This window comes from Canis lupus, chromosome 16 (genome assembly GCF_048164855.1).
Source record: "Canis lupus baileyi chromosome 16, mCanLup2.hap1, whole genome shotgun sequence".
NCBI lineage: Eukaryota > Metazoa > Chordata > Mammalia > Carnivora > Canidae > Canis > Canis lupus.
The window spans coordinates 10,571,109-10,592,272 of record NC_132853.1 but is presented as its reverse complement, the minus strand read 5'-3'; the positions used below and the strand labels follow the sequence as shown (position 1 = coordinate 10,592,272).

Genomic DNA, 21,164 nt, shown 5'->3' with positions numbered 1-21,164 from the left:
TGCCTGCGGGCCCTGGCCAGCGCCGTGTCCCCCCCGGGTGTCCCTCTGCCTTTTCACTGTGCCTTTGGCTCCAGCGCCGTGCCCTTAGCCAAGTCCTTTCGGAGGCCTGCTTGGTTCCCAGCAGGGCTGGTCCTGGATGTGCTGTGAATGGTGCGGGATGGTGGGTGGCATCCTGGACTCGGTGCCGGGCTGGCTGGGCTTGGGCACCAGCCTCAGGTCCACAGGCCCTTGGCCTTGTTGTGTCCTCATGCCTGCCTGAGGGGGGGGGGGGGAGTTGTGCGGCCTCGTAGGGACACATGAGGGTTAGCTGATCAGTGGGAGGCCGTCCTGGTGGAGCAGGTGCTCAGCCAGTGTGCACTCCTGATGCCCTGGCCCCCCACGCCTTCCCTTGCTCCTGAGGTTCCCTGAGGGCAGGGCCTATCTCAAGGGTGTGCAGTCGTGTGGTACCCAACATGGGTGTCCTGGCCACCTTTGGTTGGTTAGGGACTGGGATGGAGAAGACCCTGCGACTGGCTGTCAGTGGCAGTGGGATCCCACTGTGTGGAGGATGCACCCAGTGCTCCTGTCTTCCTTAAAACCTGGGCCTCGTGTCTGGAGATGCACTTTGCTCATTGTTTGCCCCTCAGGGGCCAGGCATTGGGCAGCACCAGTTGGTGACCATCAGTGATGGGGTTGGCACAGTGGTAGCCACGTACTTACTGAGCTGTCCCAGGTTCGGCTCTGTGTGGACCGGCCCATGATGGGGGATGAATGCTTCGGGCTCAGGGAGGTCGCATGACATGCCCAAGGTGCTCTGGCTGGTGAAGGCCCGGAAGGCTAGCTCTGGGATCGAAGCCGGGGGGTGGGGGGCTGTCTTGAGACAGTCGGTGCCTCCTGTGCACCCTCTGGGGCTGGCTTTGTCCAAAGCGGCTTTGGGGTGCTTTCAGCAGAGGCTGTTGCTGCTGCTCGCAGGAGAGGCCTGTACAGTTGAGCTCTGGGTGGGGGCTGTCCCTGGGGCCCCTGGTCTCAGCCTGCTTGGGTGGATGGGTGGTTCCCTACCCCTGCCTCCTCAGGGGTGCTCTCTGACCAGCTTGTTGCATGCCTGGCCTCAGTTTCCCTGGTATTCTCTGGCAGCCAGAAGCCTCTACTCTTCCCTCCCGGTACCTTGGCCTCGTTCCCATAAGCTGGTGGCCATCTGATTGGGGTGTTGCCGCTGGGGACCAGCTTCTCAGGAAATGGCGCTAAGCCCTCCCTGGGTTGAGGAGGACAGGCCCTGGGTGGGATGGGCAGGGAGGTGCCTGTGTGCTAGGAAGCCTCGGCTCTGAGTTGGGGGGAGGGGCAGGGGTCAGAGGCTGGGCCTGGCTGTGGGTCTGAACTGGGAGTGTTGGGTTGAAACAGTTTGGGGTGATGGCTTGTATGGGGAAATTGTGAACCTTACAGGTGGGGGCCGGCATCATTGTCGGCAGCGGGGGCGTCCTGCCACCACTTGTGGCAGGCCAGCCTCCTCTCTTCCTGGGTTCTGACCTCCTCTGCCTGGAACTCTCCATGGTTTTCCTTCACCCCCAGTGTGGAGGCCAGGCCTCTGCTCAGGGTCTCGTGGCCCTGGAGCCTCTCCTGCCTCATTAAGCGCCACTGACTGTTCTTCCTTGCCTTCTCGTGTTCCCAGTGCCGAAAGGGTGTCCTGTGTGAGGAATGAGTGCCAGCTCTCAGTTGGAATCTGGGTGGCCCTGGGCTGGCATATTCACCTGTCTGGCCTTCAGTTTCCTTACCTGTAAACTGCCTGGGGAGGCTTCACAGGAGAGGTGGTGTCGTAGTTGGGTTTTGAAGCATGAACAGGAGTCTGTTGGGTGCGCTGTGGAAAGGGAATCAAGGTAGAGAGAATGGGTGAGCCCTCCCCGGGGATTTCTTACCCCAGGGAAGGGCACAGAGGGGGATGCCCATGTGGATATAGGCAGGAGTCCTCCCTGGAGGATTTCAGAAGAGTCTGATTGGGTGGCAGGCTACTGTGATTTGCCTCTTGCTAGCTGGGTTGTAGATCTGTGCTGGTGAGGAACCGTGTGAGCACTGTGGGGGGTCGTGCGGGGTGTAGTCAGCTGGTCTGGGAATAATTAACCCTGTGAGGAGTTAAGGGTGGCCGTGGGCCTGGCTCTGACCTGGCAGACCCCAGGCTGGCCGTTGGCAGCCCCTGCAGGCCAGATGTCCCTCTGCTTCCCAGGCCCTGAAACGTCCTGGTCTGGAGTATGACCCATTCTGGCCCAGCACATGTGGCCCTAGCTTGGAGCTCTGGTTCCTGGGGTGAGTGGCCATAGCTGGGTCCCTCTGGGTGGAGCAGCTAGGGGGGCCCTTGTTCACCCCCCTGTCAGGTCCGTGCCCATGGTGCCCCCTCCTGCTGCCCCTGTCCTTCTCCCGGTGGCAGCTAGGTGTCATGTGCCCAGCAGCCTCCTGTGTGAGCCCTGGGCTGTCTTCTCCCTGCATCAAGGACAAAACTGATGAGGCCAGAGTCCACAGGAGGAGGTGGAGTCGCTCCCACCCCTCCCTTGCTCCTGGACTTTCTGCCCAGGACCAAGGTCAGGAGGAGGGCTGAGAGGTGGAGACCACAGGCACTGGGTGCTGGGCCGTGACCCCTGGGGCAGGGTGGTGCTGGCTTCGGCCTTCCTGGGCCCCCAGGGCCTCCCTCTAGCCTTTTCTGTCTCAGGGGGCACAAGATCCGGGCTGCAGCCCTCCTAGCCTGCTGGGTACACCTAGCCGTCCTTGCAAGAGGCCTCCAGACCACGGGCCCGGGGATAAGTGGCATGCGTGGTGCCCCTGGACTGTCCTGTCTGCCACATGATCTTGGTGACTTGGAGCACATTGCTTCCTCCCTCTTTATCTCAGTTCCTAGTTGGTGGAGTGGAAGGAAGGATGTTGGAGTTGCTGGAGGCGGGAAGCACGCTGGCTGGGGCTGCTCCTCTTGGTGGGCACTGCTGCCTGGGCCAGCTCTGTCCCCCTCGGGTCCCTGAGACTGCTTCAGGGTGGCTTCTAGATCTTGTTTGTGCCTGAAGCCACGGTGCCAGGCGCTGCCCCAGCTTTGCGAAATGTTTGTTGATTGAATTAGTGCACCATGCGATGCCTCTCCTGCCCTCTGCACTTCAGAGGAGCTGTCAGCAGGGAGCCTACCCATCTCCAAGTTGGCTTTTAAGATGATGTGAACCACCCTCCTTCTGGGGGTCTGTGGACTTTTGAGGGAGGGGAGTGCTGTGGTGTGCAGCCCAGTGCCAATTCCTGGGAGTGGAGCACAGAGAGTGCGGCGTGATGGGCCAGAGCCCTGCCCTGGAGGGTCCCCTGAGGTACCCTTGAAGGAGCCTGTGGTGGTGTCATTCTTGCTCGCAGGCGAGCCCCCCGCCCATCCCCTCTGCTTCATTAGCTGCAGCTACTACCTGCTGCTACAGGGGTCCTGGTTGCCCTTGGACTCAGGTCCCAGATGCATACAAGGAAGGACCCTCCACTCCCAGGGACTACCCATGTTAGGACCAGGTTCCATCTTCTACCGCCAAGCAGAGGGTCGGTGGCGGGGATCAAGGCCTGGCCCCGAGGTCCAGAGCAAACATCTGGCCGGCCTGTCTGACTGGCTGTGTGTCCATAGACATCTGGCCTCACTGGGGCAGCAGAGTTGAGTGAGGCCCAGCCCCCAAGGGGTGAGTGGTGTTTGGGGTCAGAGAACAGAGATGGACTCAGTGGTGCCAGTTGACAGCGAGTTGCCTTGGACCAGATTCTCAAAACCTTTCTGGGCCTTGGCTCGCTTATGTATACAGCAGGGCTGATGGCTGTATACAGCCATGGCTGTATACCTGTGAGGGTAGGTCACGTGCAGTGAGTATGGAGCTGAGGTTGGTTGGTCTGATGTCACCTCTGCTCTTGCTCTGGGGGAGGAGCCAGTGTGAGTGGGGTGGTAGGAAGACTTTCTGGAAGCAGGTGGAGCTTGCCCTGGTGTTTGCTGGGTTGGGGCCCTCTGAATTGGGTCCTGAGGGATGGATAGGAGTTTGGGAGAAGTCTGCCTCTATATTCTCAGGCCTGTGTGGAAGCTTTGTATTGTCAGGGGCCACCCTGGAGCAGGGCTCCTTGAATCTGCCTGTGTGGCTAGAGCCAAGCCACTGAGGGGAGAGGGGGGAGCTGGAGTCGGGGTGTGGAAAAGGCCCTGGATCTTCTCTGTCTCTGTTAATCACTGCTGTCTCAGAAGTGGGGCCAGTGGCCAGGATAGGGGAGTGGTAACCAGGTGGCCTCCGTGTCTGGAAGACTGATGTGCCTTTTATGGAACACAGAGAGCTGTGGAGGGGCAGGTCTGGGGGCGAGCAGGACTTTGGCAGGGGATGCGTTCTGACACCCCCAGTGGCCTCATGGGGCTAAGCACAGGGGAGAGGCCAGGGCTGTGATGTGGGGTGCCACGGGGTGGGAGGGGCAGGAAAGCCTGGCAGTCGGAGGTCACTGCCAGGGTGGTCCTGAAGAGAGCAGAGGTGGAAGCAGGCCAGGGCCCCCACCCCGTCAGGGGCATCCTTCCAGGCTGTGCACATGGGGAGGTGTTTGCGCCGGGCTTCAGAGGCAGGACCCCCACTCACCTTCCCTTTTCATTTCTCGGTGCTGCTTTTTGTGGTGGGGGCTGCTGGCCTGGGGCTCAGCGGAGCGGGAGCTGTGCCCATCTGCCTGGTGGCTCTGTGGCTGCAGAGCAGCAGCTGAGAGTGGCCCTAAGGACCAGGAAAAAGCCAGCAGCAGGCAGCACCCTGGCGTCTCCTTGAGGAGGAGGGAGGGGGTCCTCATCCCTGCCGTGGAGTATGGGGGCTGCTGGGACCTCCAGCGGCAGCGTTCTGGTGGCTGGTTCACGCTGTGCTCTCTGCCCTCAGCTCTTCGAGGGTCCATTGGAAGAATGTGTTTGGCAGCCGTTGTAAGAGGTTACTTCCACTCTGGCCCCCTGCTGCAGCGGGGGGGACACAGCCGGAGTGTGGCGTGTCCTGGATCCCCAGGCTGGAGACTAGGTCCTCACTACTCCCCCCCGAGGCCTGGTCCGCTCCTCACTGGGTACCTGTCTGGTGCATGCCAGGAGGCCCGGCCTGGGCTGCTGGCACCTATACCCAGGCAGCCGGGCAGTGGGGAGCATGTGCATTGGCCTGATGGCCTGGTTTGGGTCCTAGCTGAGTGTCTACACCTGCAAACAGGGCTCGTGATAGCCCTAGGGTGCCTGCGGGTTGCAGGAGATGGGGATGCCCCAGGCAGAATGCAGAGCACTGCCTGGGATATGCAGGGCCTCTCTGGACCTTTTTCCTCAGGCTGAAGGGTGGGCAAGTGTGCACGCACGGCCCTCAGCCTGGAACTCACACTGCTGGGTGTCCGATGCCTGCCGACTTCCGTCTGGCTGCTGTGGGATAGGTGTTGCAAAGAGGACGTGTCATGGCGTTCCGAGGGCCGCCAGGCGTTGGGGTGCAATCTGCGTCTTCCCAGCCGCAGGATGTGGACAGCTTTGCTTCCAGGTTGACTGGCCCCACCCAGGACTAGGGATGCCTCATCCCTCTGATCCACCCCGGGGTCACAGGGCAAGGTCACATCTCCACCTGCCTTTACTGGCTGCAACCCTTGGGAGAGGCGTGCCCCCCCTGTGGGGAGTCCAGCCTCCCTGCCTGCAGCCCATTGCTGACACTTATCTGCTTGCGGGCAGTTGCTGTGTCTCTGGCCTGGGCAGCGGGGCCCCGGGAGGCTGGGGAGTGGGGGAGGGCCTGGCTCCAGAACCCACGTTGGCCCTGGACGCAGCTGATAAGCTGCAGAGCTTATCGGAGGGCAGCCGGTGCCCCGCACCCCCTTGGGCATCACTTCAATGTGCGTGGACGCCAGGCCCTGTGCTCTGCTCAGCACTGTAGGGAGGGCTGGGGGCAGGCAGGTCATGGCCTTGGGGTGGTGATCAGTTCTCTTGCGGGTGTCTCAGAGTGAGGAGATGGCCTGTCCTGGGCCTCCCTGCCCTGCGGACTCTCCACTTCTGTGTCCCCAGAGTACTAGGGAACTGTGGTCACCACTGTTGTCTTCCTGGCTGCCTGGACTTGTGCTTGGTGCTTGGTAGCCCACACCAGCTGGAACCTGGCACTGCAAGTTGTGATCTGGGTCCCCAGCCCATGTGTCCATGGCTGGTGGGCTGCTGAGGGCTCTGACCTCAGGCTTGGCCCTAGGACCTGGAGGTCATGGGGCCTAGGGTTTCTCTGTTGTCCTCTGGTCCCAGCCGCGGGGACCCCCACTTCCTTTTTGGTAGCTCTGAGGGTCTGTTGGCTGGAGGGTACTGGGCAGAAAGGGCCAGGCCTGGGTGGTGGGCCTGCTGCTTGCTGCTCCCCTCCCCCATCCTCCTTAGACTCTTCTCAGGGACTCGGAGGCAGAAGAACACAGGGCACAGGGACCTGGCAGGGTCACTCCTGTGTGGAGCCAGAGACCGCATCACGTGAGTGTGTGAGAGAGCTTGTCAGCCTATGTGAGTGTGTGCGAGCCTGTGTGTGCAAGGCTGTGTGTGTGACCCTGTGTGCATGAGCCCATATGAGTGTGCAAGCCCATGTGAGCAGTGTGCCTGGGCCTGTGTGAGCCCATGTATGTGAGCATGTGTCTGGGCTTGTGTGGACCTGTGTGTATGAGAATGTGTGAGCCTGTGTGAGGATGTGTGTGTGAGCCGGTGTGAGCATTTGAGTGTGTAAGCCTGGGGTTGTGTTTGTGAGCCTGTGTTGAGCCGTGCATATGAACTGGTGTGAGCATGTGTGAGTGTGCAAGCCTGGGCCTGTGTGTGTGAGCCTGTGTGAGCCTCTGTGTGAGTGTTTGTGATTCTGTGTGAGCCTGTGCATATGAGCTGGTGTGAAGATGTGTGTGTGAGCTGGTGTGAGCATGAGTGAGTGTGTAAGCCTGGCCTGTGTCTGAGCACATGTGAGCATGGGGGCCTGTGGGAGTGTGCGTGTGTATGTGCGTGTGTTCTGTGCATGCTCTGTTCCCCCCTTGCTGGCCAGCACAGTCACATCTAGATGGCAGATCCCCCCCCCCCCCCCCCCCCCGTCCTGTGAGGGCCAAGTGACTGTGTAGACGGCTGTGCACAGGGAGGCCTGGGCAGGGCTGAGCTGGGCAGCGGAGGCTGGCGGGCTGGTGAGGACCTGGGGTTTTCTTGTGGGGTGCAGAGGATGGAGTGGGCTGGGAGCAGATGTGTATCCTGGGGAGACAGTGGGCCGTCGTGGGGAGGCTGGTTTGGGCTGATTGGGGCTGTCTCAGACTGGTTATGTCACCCCCAGGCTTCCCTCGCTGGGCCCCTGGCCCACTTCAGTTCCCCTGGGAGGGGGCTGTGGGCGTCAGATCCAGGGGTGGCCTCCAAGGGCTCCTGGGGTGACGGGGGACGCTCTGAACTAGCACACAGGTGCTGCTGGGGCCCCCCACGAGACACTCCCACTGCTCCAGGCCCAGGCTGAGCGCTGACCAGCAGGTGCCTTATGGAGAAGGGTGGGGAGTGGAGGAGGGTCCTTGTGCCATGGGGCTGAGGGGGGCGGGTGGCTCACATGGGCCTTCCTTGCCCTCTGGGCGTCTCAGCTCTTCTCACAGTTCTGTACCCTGGAGAACCAGCTAGACCCGAGCCAGAGCCAGTCATATACACTTTAGTATGAATGAGTCTAGTGCCAGTCCTGGACAGGCCCAACAGGAAAGGATAGGAAGGAAGGCTTCCTCTAATTGTTCCACGAGGAAGTTCAGGTCCGATTACCGGCCAGGGAGCTGGGGCAAGTGGGGAGCCAGATCCAGTCTCTTACTCTAGTCTGGGGCTTTTATTTTGAGTGCCCGCCTTGGGTGGCAGAGTGCACAAGCAGATGGGGCCGGCAGTGGGGAGCATGCCTGGAGAGGAACCTGGCAGAGGTGTGAGGGGTGCCAGGAGCCTCGTGTGGGCCATGGTTGCACCCCTCCCTTCCTATGAACCGGGAGGTGGGTTTGTGCCCCACTGATGGTGAGGGAGGGGCTCAGCTCCTTGCCCAGGGTCACCTGGCTTGTTGGCAGAGCTGGGCTTTGAACTGGGTCCTTGGGATTCCTCTTGGAGTCTCGAGTGGAGTGTGTAGCTGAGGTCTTTGGGCGGCTGCAGCTGGGGAGGGGGGGACATTCCTCGTCTGGGAGGGGCCTGGTGCTGAGCCCGCCTCACAGGGCGATAGATGCCTTGTTTCCTACACAAACAACCAGGACTGGCTGGAGCGATTTTATTTTTATTTCCTATTTTTACTTCCCTGTTGGCTCTTTTTAGCAACTCTGGGTCAGATAGGCCCCCGCCCTTCAGTCTCCACCCGGCTTCCTGGCCCAGGCTTGGGGCCTCAGAGAAGATGAGTATGTGTGACTCCAGTGGGGGGACTTGGCAGCTTGGCTTGCACTCACTTGGTGATGGAGAGCTCACTCCCTATCCAGCTGGTTCTGCAGTGGCCCCTTTTCATCCTCTAGGACCAGCCACAGTTGGGGGGTGGCATGTCTTCATGTGTAACTCAGTTTACTCACACCCCTCCCTGGTTCTCAGCTGGAGGCTGAGGCTAGGGGTAACCTGACAGGAGAGAGGTGACTGGTGTAGATGCATGTGCTGGGTAGGGTAGGCCGTGGATGTGCAGGTAGGTGAGTGTGAAGCGTTCCTGCCTTGGACGTGGCTGGACAGGGTATGTCAAGGACAGGGCCAGACTGGGCCTGGTTCAGAGTGTGTCCACCCACTGGGAGGCCAGCTGTGCTGTGGGGTCAGCAAAGCCCACCCACAGGGCAGGGCTTGTGAATGTGGCCAGCCAGCTGGGGTCTTCCTATGATGGGTGCTGCGGGGCACATGGTGACCACAGGTCAGGGGGCGACTCCCCAGGGGCTCATGGCCCTGCCTGGAGTGAGGGGTCCTGGGGACCTTGTCTGCCTGTGTGAGCACAGCTAGGCCACGTGCCAGCATCTGGTGGGTTGGGTCCCAAACGGAGAGACTAGGCTGGAGTGGGGTTGGGGTTCAGGGCCAGCCAGCTGCAGCTCATCAGGTCCCCCTGTGCCTGTGCCAAGCCTGCAGCACTTACTCTGTTTACAGATGAGGCCTGGGCTCAGAGATGCCAGGCAGATCTGCAAGGTCGCACAGCTTGGGAGTGTGGGGCTGGCCAGTGTCATGGCCTTGCCCTATCTCTTACAAAGGAAACTGAGGCATGGAAAGCTGGAATACTGCTGCCCAGGTCCCACGGGCGACAGCATGGGGAAGGGGCTGAGCAGAACAGAGTGGGGGGAGCTTGCAGTAGAGGGGGCAGGGCTTATCCAGGACCCACCGTGGGCCCATGTACACAGTGGGGGGGCTGCAGCGTCAGCATGGAAGGCCTGGGGGGCTTGGGTGTTGGGGAGTTGCTTGCCTGGACGGGGACACGGGACACAGACTGGCCCACCCTGCTGGTGCTTGCGGTGCCTGTGGTGTGCCTGGTGCCCCGTGGCTGGAGCGTGCACAGGCGGGTGTGGGTGAGGGCTCGGGGCTCAGTGGGTCCAGAGGCCAGCCAGGACGGCTGAGTACATGAAGGACACAGACTCGGGGAGGAGTCTGGGCCTGTCCCCCACCCTAGTCTGCCCTGGAAGTGCCCACTTTGTGTCTGCCCCTCCATCTATCCTGAACTTCATTCTGCTGAGCCCCACTGGTACCGGGGACCCCATGCCATCCTGAAAGTGCTGGGTGGGCTTCCCAGGTACAGCCTGTGGGCCCCCGCCTCCTGCAGGGCACCAGGTATGCTCTCCCGGGCCCGACATGGGCAGCCCCCAGAGCTCAGGCCCGCCTGGGGAGGATGGGGGCTCCAGGCCCTAGGAGGTGGCTGAGGACACCGGGGATGGACATGCCCAGCCTCCCTCCTGGCCCCTCCTGCTCTGGCTGGCCCAGGTGAGCGCAGCAGGTAGCCGTCGTCCTGTGCCTACATCCTGGTATGAGTGATGTGGGTGGTGCAGGCATGCACGTGTGGGCCAGGGATTGTTGGTAATCCCTTGAGTTGAAGCCAGGAAACTGAATCCGGCAGCTGAGGTGAGTGGGGGGCCACCTCCTCCCTGGAGAAGCCTGGAGCTTGTGGATTTGTCCCCACTCCACCCACGGGAGGTGGCATATGTGGGCAGGGCCCTCTGGCGGGTGCGGCTGCCTCGGTATCTCAGGGCGGAGGGCTCCTCTTCATGGGCTTGGAAGCCATGTGTGGGTTGGGTCGCTCTGGGCTGCTGGGCGGCTTGACTCGCACTCAGGCCTACACAGCACTGTGGACCGGGCCGGCATCTCCCTCTTGTCGTCTGTGCAGTGGGGTGATGGCACTGGCCTATGGGGTGGGCGTGCGGGTGTACCTAAGCAGGGCCAGACTTTCAGTTTTCACGTGGGAGCAGGGAGGAGTGGTGGCTGGGGGACCCCTGAACTCAGTGTCCTCTGCCTGGTGGGGAGAGGGATTTCTCACTCTGGTGCTGGGCCACGGGGAGGCCTGGCTGTCAGCACCCAGCGGTGCCTGGAAGGCGGAGAGCGCTCCGTGCTGGGCTGCGCAGTGTGGGGAGGATGTGAAAGTTCTGCTGCTCCAGGGGGGGTTTCAGGGGCGGCTGGCTCCAGAACCATCCTGGGAACTAGAGTCTCCAGGGTCAGGAAGTGAGACCTGTTGGCAGGTGTGGTCTTGGCACAGACCTGGGGGTTCTGTGTCCCATCCGGTCCCCACAGGCCTCTCCCCTGGCGTGTCCTGGGTGGGGGTGGGCACCCAGGGGAGTGGGCTCTGTCGGGGACCCCTGGGTCTTGAGGGACTGGCCCCTGCTGCAGGGAGTGAGCACCGAGCCCCAGAGTAGAGTGCTTCTGGGTTCCCCTTCTTCCTTCCAGCAAAGAGGATCTTTCGTAACTGTGGGAAAGAGCATTTCTCCCTGAAGGCGGGTGGGGGTGGGGGCTTGGTCAGCAGATGTGACGTCCCCCGCCCTCTTGCCCTCTGCCCTCCTGCCTGCAGTGCCCTCCAGCTCTCTGCCAGGGTGGGGTGGGCGTGCCCAGGCGGCTCTCACCTCGGACCTGCTGTCTCCCGTGGGGGCCCGCGGTGGAGCTTCCTGGCCGGCTGTGCCCTGTGCCTGGTGTGCCCGCCGTGCTTTCGATCCTGTCCCTGCGGGCTGATGGCAGTGTGCTCCCTGTCCCCTAGAGGCCAGTCCCCAGGCGGGGGCTGGGTGTCCCTGTCCTCTGAGGGTCCTTGCCACCCCGAATCTGCTCCAGACCCCAGGAAGGGATTAGGCCAAACAGATCCACCTTCATGCACACCCTGGGCTCCCGCTGCCCCAGCCCCTGGTGGGTCCCTTCCAGCGCTGAGAAGTGACGATGGTGTGGCTCACAGTCCTGGGAGGGGCTGCTGCGGTGGCCCGGGGCCAGGAGCTGGCTCGCTCAGCGAGGATCTGGCTGGTATGCAGTAGGCACTTGGCAGGGCTTGGGGCCAGCAGACTTGGCTCCCTGCCTGTGCTGTTGGAAGGGTCTGTGATTCGGGTCCCACCCCTGTGTGCCTGACTCAGCAGCCACAGGGTGGGGGAAACCAGAGGTTTCTCCACAAAAACCCCAACCCTGGGCATCTGCCACCAGGGGCCCAGATTTCTCTCCACGGTGGGAAGTGGAGGCCTTGCTTCCTGCCTCCGGGTTCCCAGCAGGACTTTGGGGGTGGGGCTGGCATGGGGGTGGGGCTGGGGCCGGGTCTTTGGGCTCAGCCTGGGAGTGTCTCCCCACTCCCCTTGCCCCAGACTGCACTCCCCCAGCGCATCACCCTCTGTGGCTCCCCAGTGCCTGCAGGATGAAGTCTTTACCTCCCTCGGCTTGGCTTTCCCTCTGCCTCCCCTGCCCCCCTGCTGCCACATGGGACACTTCAGCCCTGAGGAGCCAGGCTTCTGCCTCTGGGTCCCCGCCACAGCCTTTCTTCACCTGACAACTTCCTGTGCTGTCCAGTCTCCACATATGTAATCTCTTCCAGGGGCTCTCCTGGGTTGGGTCCCCTCCACCCCTCAGTGGCAGTGCCCAGTGTCCCGTCACCCTGGCGGTGGTGGCAGGATGGGGCTCGGAGCACCCTCCGCCAGGGTCAGTGCTGGATGTGGCCGTGGAAGGGAGCACTGAGGCTGTCCAGCAGGGGCCAGCCTTCTGCAGCCTGGGCTGCCTGGCCGGGGAGTCGGGGCTGGCACTCTCAGGGCCTTTGCTCAGTTCCTGGGACTGGGTGCCTCCAGCCACCTGAGGCTCCGGCTGCCCCAGAGGCCATCAGCGAGCACCTGGTGGGGGTGGTTCGGGGCTAGGGCCTCAGTTTCTCACCGAGTGGGGAGACCGCCCCCCCTCCCCAGGGTGTCTTGGTACAATGTCTGCACCGGCTCCTGGGGGTGGGGCTGCTGGGGATGAGGTTGAAAGTGGCCTGAATGCAGAGGTGGAGTTTCATGTCTCCTTGGCCGCCCGTGGTGGGTGCACATGGTGGGCTCTGGCCATCTGTGGCCACCCCAGGACCAGCGTGCAAGCTTGAGAAGCTTCCATCAGGGGCTGCGTGGCTTTGGGCAAGCAGGGGCCACGACCAACGCTTGGGTCTGGGTTTGTGCACTGTTATCACTCGGACCTTGTGCTCCAGGCTGGGACCCTGCTGCGCCGTCCCAGCTGGGCATCTGATGGCAGCCTGAGAGCCCCCCACCCGTGGTGTCAGGCACTGGCTGGATCCTACACATGAGCTAAAAACAGTTCTTCCCTGGGGGGCGGGGAGAGGCGACGAGGGAGAGAACAATCGAAGCTGAAATTAATTGTGCCACTGCTCTCCTCTTGCCCCCCACTCACCGGCGATGCATAATGCATGACCAGGGAAAGTGAAAAGTAATTAGAGTCTTGAGTCGCCTGCTTCATTCATGACTAAATCTGGGTCAGTGCCTGGCACGGATAAGCGTGAGTGGATGCCTCACGGTGGCAGTGCTACTGCACTAGCTCTCTGTCCCGTGCCCAGATGTCCCCTCCTACAGGAAGTCCTCCTAGATTCCCCCCACCCCCGCACTTGGGAGGCTCTTTCCCACGCCTGAGGCCCAGTGTCTTTGCATCTGATGGTGTCTTTTCCTTACCTTCCCTGTTGGGACCGTATTGGGGGCTGGCAGGAGCTTTTGGGGTAGGGCATATGGGAGCATGGGTGACAACCCAGTGTGATGTGCTCAGGGACCACACGAGGCCTGCTTGCAGTGCTCGCTTGTTCCAAAACACTTGACCCCGGTCGTGCTGTGCTGTTTAGATCTCTCCCACGCTGGCACGGCCCTTGGGGTGAAGTACCAGCTCTGGCTCTGGCGTGCTTCCTGCTGGGGAGGCGGACCAGCTGTGCCGATTTGCTTCCTTTTGCTAGAATGTTCCCTGCTCACGGCCTTTGCACGTGCTGTGCCTTCCCCTGAATGCCCTTCCTTGTATTGCCCCATGGCCCCAGTTCTCTTCCTTCTTATCTCATTCAGGTGTCCCCCCATGGACCCTGTAACGGCTGTGGCCTCTTCCCCTGCAGTCACCCTCAGCCACCTCGGTCTGCTTGTTTCCCACCTAGGGCTCTGCTCCCCTGACTGGGGTGTGGGCTCTGGGACTGTGGGTGCTGCAGGGACTGCTCATATCCCCACGTCTTCACAGTGGGTGCAAGAAGAACGTGGCCAAACCCCATTTCTGGGGCTGCGACTGACCCTGCCCTCTGCCTCCTCCCACTTGGGACATAGTAGGGTACCCTTAGTTACGTTGGGGGAGGACCCTGGGCCTTTGTGGGAGAGGATCCCTGGCCGAGGGGGAGGGTCCTAGGCCTGTGGGGGAGGGTCCCAGGCCTGTGGGGGAGGGTCCCGGGCCTGTAGGGGAGGGTCCCGGGCCTGTGGGGGAGGGTCCCTGGTTGTGGGGGAGGGTCCTGGTCCTGTGGGGGAGGGTCCCTGGTTGTGGGGGAGGGTCCCTGGCCATGGGGGAGGGCCCTGGTGGTCACTGTGGAGGCAATAGGTAGAGGTGAGGTGGGAGCCTAGAAATTGCCAGTGGACAGATGGCACAGTAAGCTGGGTGCAGAGCCTGGCAGAGAAAGGGTTACAGATTGAGGGAAGTAATAATGTTTCTAATTCTCCTTTGTGATTTAATAAAAATGTAAATCGTGGGCCGTACAGGACGGCCCACCTCACTGTGGTGTTGATCGAGATGAATTGCGGGCTCCTGGTGGTCAGCCTGCCTTTGTCTCCACGCCCCTGAGCCGGGTGCCTCTGCAGGCCCAGGAGGCCAGCCCTCTGCCTGCATGGACACAGAGTCGGAGTGGGGGGGGGGCGCCCCGGGGGTCTCCTGGAGCCTGCTGAGGAGGAAGGCCCGGGAGGAGGCTCCCCACTGACTCCTGCACCCCCTCTCCAGGGAGCTCAGGGGCTTGGCTAGGATGGCCTGAGGTCTGCGGTGACTATGGTCGAGTCCCAGGTCCGTGGGGTGACGTTTGAGGTGAGCTTGCAGGGTGGGAAGAGGTAGCAGGCAGAGCTGTGGAGGAGGAGCTTCTGGGCTGAGGCGTGTGCAAAGGCCCTGACACCGGAGTTACCTCGCCTGGCGAGGGTCAGTGCCGGGGCGGGTGCTGGGTCCCGCCGTGGAGTGGGGCAGGGGTTGGGGCTGGTGGGAGGCCAAGCCAGGTGGGGGACAGCGGGGGACTGGGCTTGATGGGCCTGTCCTGCCAGCCATGGGAAGGCCCTGCGGGGCTCAGCGGGGAGCGAGGACTCTGGTGGAGTTTGGGGGACCCTGGTCACTGGTGAGAATGGTCCAGAGGCTGTTGCGGGGGGTGTGCTGGTGGACCTGGGTGTTCCTAGAGCCAGGACGGGGTTCTGGCAGCTTGGGCCACCCAGGGGGTTTGGCCTGGGGATGGCTCTGTTTGTGGGGTGTGGCAGGGGTGGAGTCTGGAGTTCTGAGTGGGCTGTTAGGATGGCGAGGTTGCACAGGGCTGCGTGGAGACCGGGCTCATGACCGGCCTTGAGGGAGAAACTTGGGACGCTGGGGTCTGCGGTCAGAGCATAGAATGTTCTAGGAGGCTTGAGGGTGAGAGGCAGCGGTCTCTGCTGGTGTGGGGAGCATGGTGTCTGGAGGGATGGGGATTCAGCAGGGGTGCCCTCGGAGCTCAAGACAGTTGGAGCAGCATCCTGCTGTGAGTGGATATGGGCCAGGCTCAGCAGAGTTGAGAGGCTGGGGACTGTTCCTCAGATAGTCTCGTTCCTTCCTGAGAGGTTGCTGCCATGTCTCAGACCCACACTGGTCCTGGGGTCCTGCGGTCCTGGGGTCCTGGGGTCCTGCGGTCCTGCGGTCCTGGGGTCCTGGGGTCCTGCGGTCCTGGGGTCCTGTGGTCCTGCGGTCCTGTGGTCCTGCGGTCCTGCGGTCCTGCGGTCCTGCGGTCCTGGGGTCCTGGGGTCCTGCAGTTCTGGGGTCCTGGGGTCCTGCGGTCCTGCGGTCCTGGGGTCCTGGAGTCCTGGGGTCCTGTGGTCCTGGGGTCCTGGGGTCCAAGGGTTCTGTTGTGTCTGTGCCTCTGCCATCAGGCAGTGCAAACTCAGGAAGCTTCCCTGGGACGCTGGGCCCTGGGGGTTCCGTGGTCCCCAGGTATAAGTGGACCTGTCCTGACACCAGCTTCGCCCAGCCCGAGTAGCAGCTGTGGGTCTCGCCACAGAAAGAGGCTCAGGGGAGGAGCAGGCCTGTTGGACACCCAGCTCTGTCACCCTCAGGGAAGGGAGGGCCCTCGCACCCGGTGTGGGTGGGCTTGAGTGTGCACTGCTGCCCTGGCGAGGACCCGCGCTGCCTCTGGGCTCATGATTGGCGTGGGGGTGGGGGCATCCTCGAGCGTCTGCCCCTGCCTCATGAGCACCCTCGCGGAGGCTTTGCCAGGAGCTGCCAGACCTGCTCCAGCTGGGCCTGGAGCCACCACCCCTACACTGGTGACGTGGGGTCCTTTCTCCCTAGCTGCTCTGGGCTCTGTGCTCCGTGACCTCGCGTTGTCGGTCCTGCTTTGGCCAGCTCTAGGCAGAGGGCACCTCGGCCTGGGGGCAGGGCTTGGCCAGGTTTGCTGGGTGGGGAGGGAGGGCAGACCTAGATGGGCCAGTTGGGTGTGGACAGGGCCTCTAGGGCTCTGGAGGGGGGCCCGCATGTGGGAGTGAGTGAAGGAGGGCAGGCTGCTTGGGTGGACCTCAGCTGGGGGCTGGGAGCTGCTCCTGGGGCCGAAGGGGAGGTGGCTGCCGGTGTACTCATGAAGTTTGATGTCTCTATGGGTCTGTAGGACCAAGCGAGTCCCCTGGGTGACCACCGAGATTGGGCTGGGGGCAGGGGTCTCTCAGCCGCTGAAGCTCTGCATGTGCAGGAAGTCCTCGTGCACCGGCACGGGCATCTGGGTGGGCAGCGGGAGGGGCAGATCCCTCGGCCCCGCCGTCTGGTCCCCCGGGGCTTGGGGTCTGTGGTCCCATCCAGGGCTGCCCGCACTCTAGGATTGGAGGGTGTGTATTTGGCGCCAATACACCCCTGAGTTCCAGCTGCACGCACCCGAATCCCCGGGGCCGAGCCCGTGGGCATCGCCCGCTGGGGAGGGCCGTTCCCCAGGGGGCTGTGCAGGGGGAGCGCGTGGACAGCACGCGCTGTTGCCTTCCGCCTTCCTACCTCTGCCGGAGCATGCGCAGGCTGGGCGGCCTCACGGGCCCAAACACAGTGGAGGCATCCTGCCCACGGCGTGCTTTGACTGAACAGCGTGTCCGGGGCAGCCGGGCGGCTGGTCAGCGTCAGGTGCACAGGGCAGGTGCGCGGAAGCCACCCCGCTCTTGGCAGGAGGGAGCGAGGCTGTGGAGGGAGGGGACGGCCTGGGGAGTCCCTGGGCACTGGCGCCCGGAGCAGAGCACTCAGCCTGGAGGCGGCCTCAGAGTGCCTGGGCACACGGCCTGGCCCCACTTACAGCTGGGGCTCTGGGGGGCCCTCTGAGCCTCAGTTCCCTCCCCTGTAAGGGAGGGTGCAGACCCGTGTGGGTGGCTGGGGGTTCCCTGGGGCTGCCTGCAGAGGGGCTCACGCTGCCTCAGGGATGCCCGCGGTGTCTGTCCTGGGTCACCTTGGCCCTGTGGCGGGCACCTGCCGATGGCCCAGGAGGGATGGTGCCTGCCGGCAGCGGAAGGCACCTGCGGGTGGGGCTCCCTGCTGTCGGCGCCCGGCCTGGGCCGACTGTAGCCTTGCTTCCCCAGTCCCTCCCCTCCTTCTCCTCAAGGCCAGAGTCTCCAGGCCACACTAGGGGCTGCTCCTTTGGGATCTTTTCATTCTCTGTGCAGAGGTGGAGGTGGGAGGGAGGTGGGCCGGGTGTCCTCGCGCTGCTACCACCGCACGTGGGGACACTTTTTAGAGAGCCCAGAAGCTCCCTAGAGGTCAGTTGAAGCGCCTCCCCTTGTCGGTTCTGTGTCCTCTTCTGTCCCCATCTGCTGGCGCCCACCTCTGGCTATGTGCTGTGTGCTTGTCAGGGGCCCGGCGTCCCACACCCTTCTCACCTGGCCATGCTACTCGGCCAGGGTGGGCAGAGTGTCTCCTCTCCTGCCTTAGCATTCCCTCTTGAGAAATGGGGGCAGCCCACTTAGCCTTCAAGAGAAGCCATAACCGCCTGCGTGTCAGGAGGGATTGGCGTTAGGGCCCAGGCCCTCTGACATTTGTTTAGGAAACTAGTGCAAGTGCTGGTCCTTCTGGAGGGTTGGACTGGCGTTGGAGGTCCAGCCATGCCTAGGGGAGGTCACTGCTGGTGACCTCGGGCCACAGCATCCTTCTGCCAGGACTTACCCACGGGAGGTTCCTGACCAGCAGCAGGGTCTGTGGTGTACCCAGAGCAGGGACACCGGGAAGGAAGAGCCCATGGCCCAGGGGACACGCAGGGTGCTGGCTGTGGGGTGGGCGGGCATCCAGCCCCTACCCCGTGGGCTCTGTTCCTCCAGACTGCCCTGACTCTCATCCCAAACTGGGTGTCCTCCCAGCTTGGGGAGCCCCTGGAGAGGGCAGGGATCCTACACCTTGGGAAAGGTGATCCCCTCCCCGGCCTGTGAATATTTCATCAACGGATTAAAAATTGAAGCTGAACTGTACCTGATCGAGGAGGGCAGAGAAGGGGCGCTGCCTCTGTGTCAGGCCTGTTGGAGTATTTTTCTTGATGACGGACCCACATCAATTAGAAATGGTACTGCGGTTTAAAAAAGCCCTTCTGTGGCCTTCTTTAACGAAGCCTGAGACGTAATAGCCAATCGGCTGCCGTGAGTGAATTTTTGACCATCAAAATGAGAGGCGAATGGTGCACAGCAGGGTTTGTCAGAGCGGGTGTGCCGGGACCATGGAGACATCGGTGGAGGCCACGTGGAGCTCTGTGGCCTGGCCCCGGGGGGTGTGGCTGGCATGTGTTGAAGGCATTCTGGTCCCTGTGCATGTGTAGGGTTGGGGCGGGGGAGTAGAGTCTGGTCTGCATATGCGGGGCTGGGCGGGCCTGGGTGGCTGAGGTCTGGCTTCCCACTCATCAGGGGACCTGCTGTGCTTGTATCGCCTGGTGCCTGGAGAGCTGGAGCCCTGGTGGCCCTGTAGCAGGGAGTAAGGTCACACCGTCAGCCTGGGGCTGGTGATGGTCCCAGGAGTGATATGTGGAGGGTAGGCAGGTCTTGGGTGCAATAAGGGGACAGTGTCCTGGGCCCTGGGGCTGAGGAGGAGAGGGCCTTTCCCTGGGGCTGCCCACGTGGATTGATGGGCTGCTGGTAAGACAAGACGGGCAGACCCCTGCCCCCCGGGCCTCCAGGCCCGCGGGAGCTGGGGCTTGGGTGGACAGTGCCACTCCAGGTGGGCGTGTTGGACTCCCTGGCGGGTGCACTGGATCAGGAGGACAGGGAGGTGGTGGCATGAAGCCAGGCCAGGTGGCGGCTTGCCAGGGCCCTCTGGGGTCTGAACGGCTGCCGCATCAGGGCCCCTGGGTACATCTTGGGCACAGGGAGGATGCAGGGGCCCCGCTGCAGGCCCCTAGGCGGGCAGCGCCAGGCTTGGCAGAGCTGCCCTGCTCCTCCCTGCCTTGCTCCTGCCCAGCAGCAAGCAGAAGTGGCCACTCGCCAGGCAGCACACCGCCCAAGGCCGAGTGTCTGGACCACCCAGCCTCGGGCCACTCTCCTGCTGAGCCTCTTGTTTTCCTTTGGCGGGTGGGAGCTGATCCTAGCGGCTGGCGGGTGCTGCAGCAGCTCCTGGGTGTCAGTTCCCCCAGGTGTGGGAGCTGTGGGGTTGGCTGGGGGACCGGTAAGCGGTGGCACACGGAGGAGGGGCTCCCGCTCAGTTCTCATCGTCTGCGTGCGTGTCGTGCAGGGGTGCAGAGAGCGCCCTGGTCGGCTGTGAGAGCAGGGGTGCCCACTCCCTTTGGGGGCCTCTCCGGGCTGAGGGGAGGCAGGAGCTGAGTCACCCAAAGCATTGGGGGCACATGTGCTCTTCCTCCCCATCTTCCCTCGGCATGTGGCAGTGAGTCCACACCCCGGTCTTTTCCCTGCCCTGGGGACTCAGCCCACCATCCTGTGGCAGGCATTGCTGGGCACTGTACAGCTGGCTGGGCCCTGCGCTTTGGGGTGCTGAGTGCAAGGGTTCTGGCTGTGGTGTGTGGGCCGGGGGTACAGGTCCCGGGGGCTGGGGACCCACGGAGCTGGCTCAGCTGGGGAGGCATGCTCATTTCCTTAAAGGAGTAGAAGGCTTCTGGGGGGCCCAGGCTGTGCGCGTGCCACGTGCATACGTGTGTGTACGATGTCCATGTGCAGATGTGCTCACACCTGTGCACGTCAGGCTGACTCCCTCCTCGAGGCCGGGCTGCTGGCATTCCTTGCCCTAAGCAGACCTTCTTCACTTGCTTTCGGGAGTAGTGACTTTACCTGGTGGTTCGCCATTAGTTTCTTGGAACCTGCATGTCCCCAGCACGTGCTGAGCCTTCCCGTCCTCCCTAAGGTGGCGCCTGGGCGTACCCCTCCTCCAGGCAGCACACAGTCTGCCCCTCCTTGTCCCTCTCTGGGCAGGAGGCTCGAGGTGCCCTCTTTGTGGCCATGTCAGGTCTTGGAAAGGGAAGGGGTGCCTTCGGAACGTGATTCCTTTACAGGGCTAGGTGTTCCGTTTTGGTAAGTCAGGGCACCTGTGACCTGAGATTCCTGATCTCTGTCGGTCAGGGTGATGTTGGCAAGACCCAGGGCCGGCTCCACACATACCCACAAGCCATGCTGGGGTGGGGGTGAATGCAGAAGGCTTTGTCTGCGGCTGGGGGGAAGCGTGCCCGAGGTGCTGGTTCGGATGGGGTCAGCATGAGACAGAGGTGCTCCCAGTGGTCCCCAGGCCCCTGGAGGAAGGGAGCCTCGGCTTGCACTGTGACTGCTCCCATCTCCATAAAACACCTCCTCCCACCTCAGCCTGGGATGGCAGAGGCGTGGGTAGCCGGCATTCCTGCTCTGATTGGCCGAATCAGTGGGGCTCGGCAGTGAGGAGTTGGCCCCGGGAGGAGAGCGCGCTGTGCCCTGGTGGGTGGGTGACGTCTGCCAGGGAGGATGGGGACAGGAAGGGGCACGTGTGGCGCGGGGCTGTCCTGGGTCTGCTGCCTCCCGCTGCTCCTCCACTTGGGCTCCTCCCCCGAGAGCTGAATAATGGGGCTGTGTCTGTTTCTGTTGAAACTTGTGCAGCATTTTGCACTGCATGCTGCCCCGGCGCTCCGCATGCTCTGTCCGTGAGTAGCCTGGTGGGGAAGGCCTGTGGGGCCTGCAGAGTGCTGGGGTGAATGCATATACCCCATTAACTGTAGCCCTGCATTGGCCTGGCTGCCCTTCAGGGCCATCAGGGTAGTTTGGAAGCTCCTGGCACCTGGGCCACACCCGAGCCCGGCTAGATCAGCAGCTCTGCGGGCGGTGCCTGGGCCCCGGGGCTTTTTAGCGGCTCCCTGGCGATCCTCACGCGTGGTCAGGTGGAGACCCACTGGCTCAGCGCATCAGGGCCACATCCGTGTCCTCCCCACGGCTCCGTGTGAGCACACACGTCCGCGAGTGTTGAGTGTCGCGCGAGGTCTCAGTCTTCAGGAGCTCTGTTGTTGCTGCGTCTCAGATCTGGGTCAGACCTCACCCGTGCCCCAGGCCCTGCTGTATTCCTCCGGCGATGATTATCTGAGTCCTCCATCTGTGGCTTCCCGCTGTAGACCTGACTTTCCCTGCTGGCTCCCACGGGCCTCCTGGGCCTCGGACAG

The 21,164-nt window shown here is 62.8% G+C and overlaps 1 protein-coding gene across 2 annotated transcripts in view; it reads left to right on the top strand.

Annotated features, from left to right (window-relative positions):
* The window catches only part of RXRA (retinoid X receptor alpha), a 93,646-nt gene that overhangs the window by 7,473 nt on the left and 65,009 nt on the right, over positions 1-21,164 (top strand). The window contains exon 1 of one of the 2 annotated variants that reach the window (XM_072778553.1): positions 20,636-20,654. The exons of the other annotated variant lie outside the window; for it this stretch is intronic. The gene's annotated coding sequence lies outside the window, so the exon portion shown is untranslated. Of the gene's footprint in view, positions 1-20,635; positions 20,655-21,164 lie in introns of those variants that run through there. 2 annotated transcript variants of the gene reach the window in all.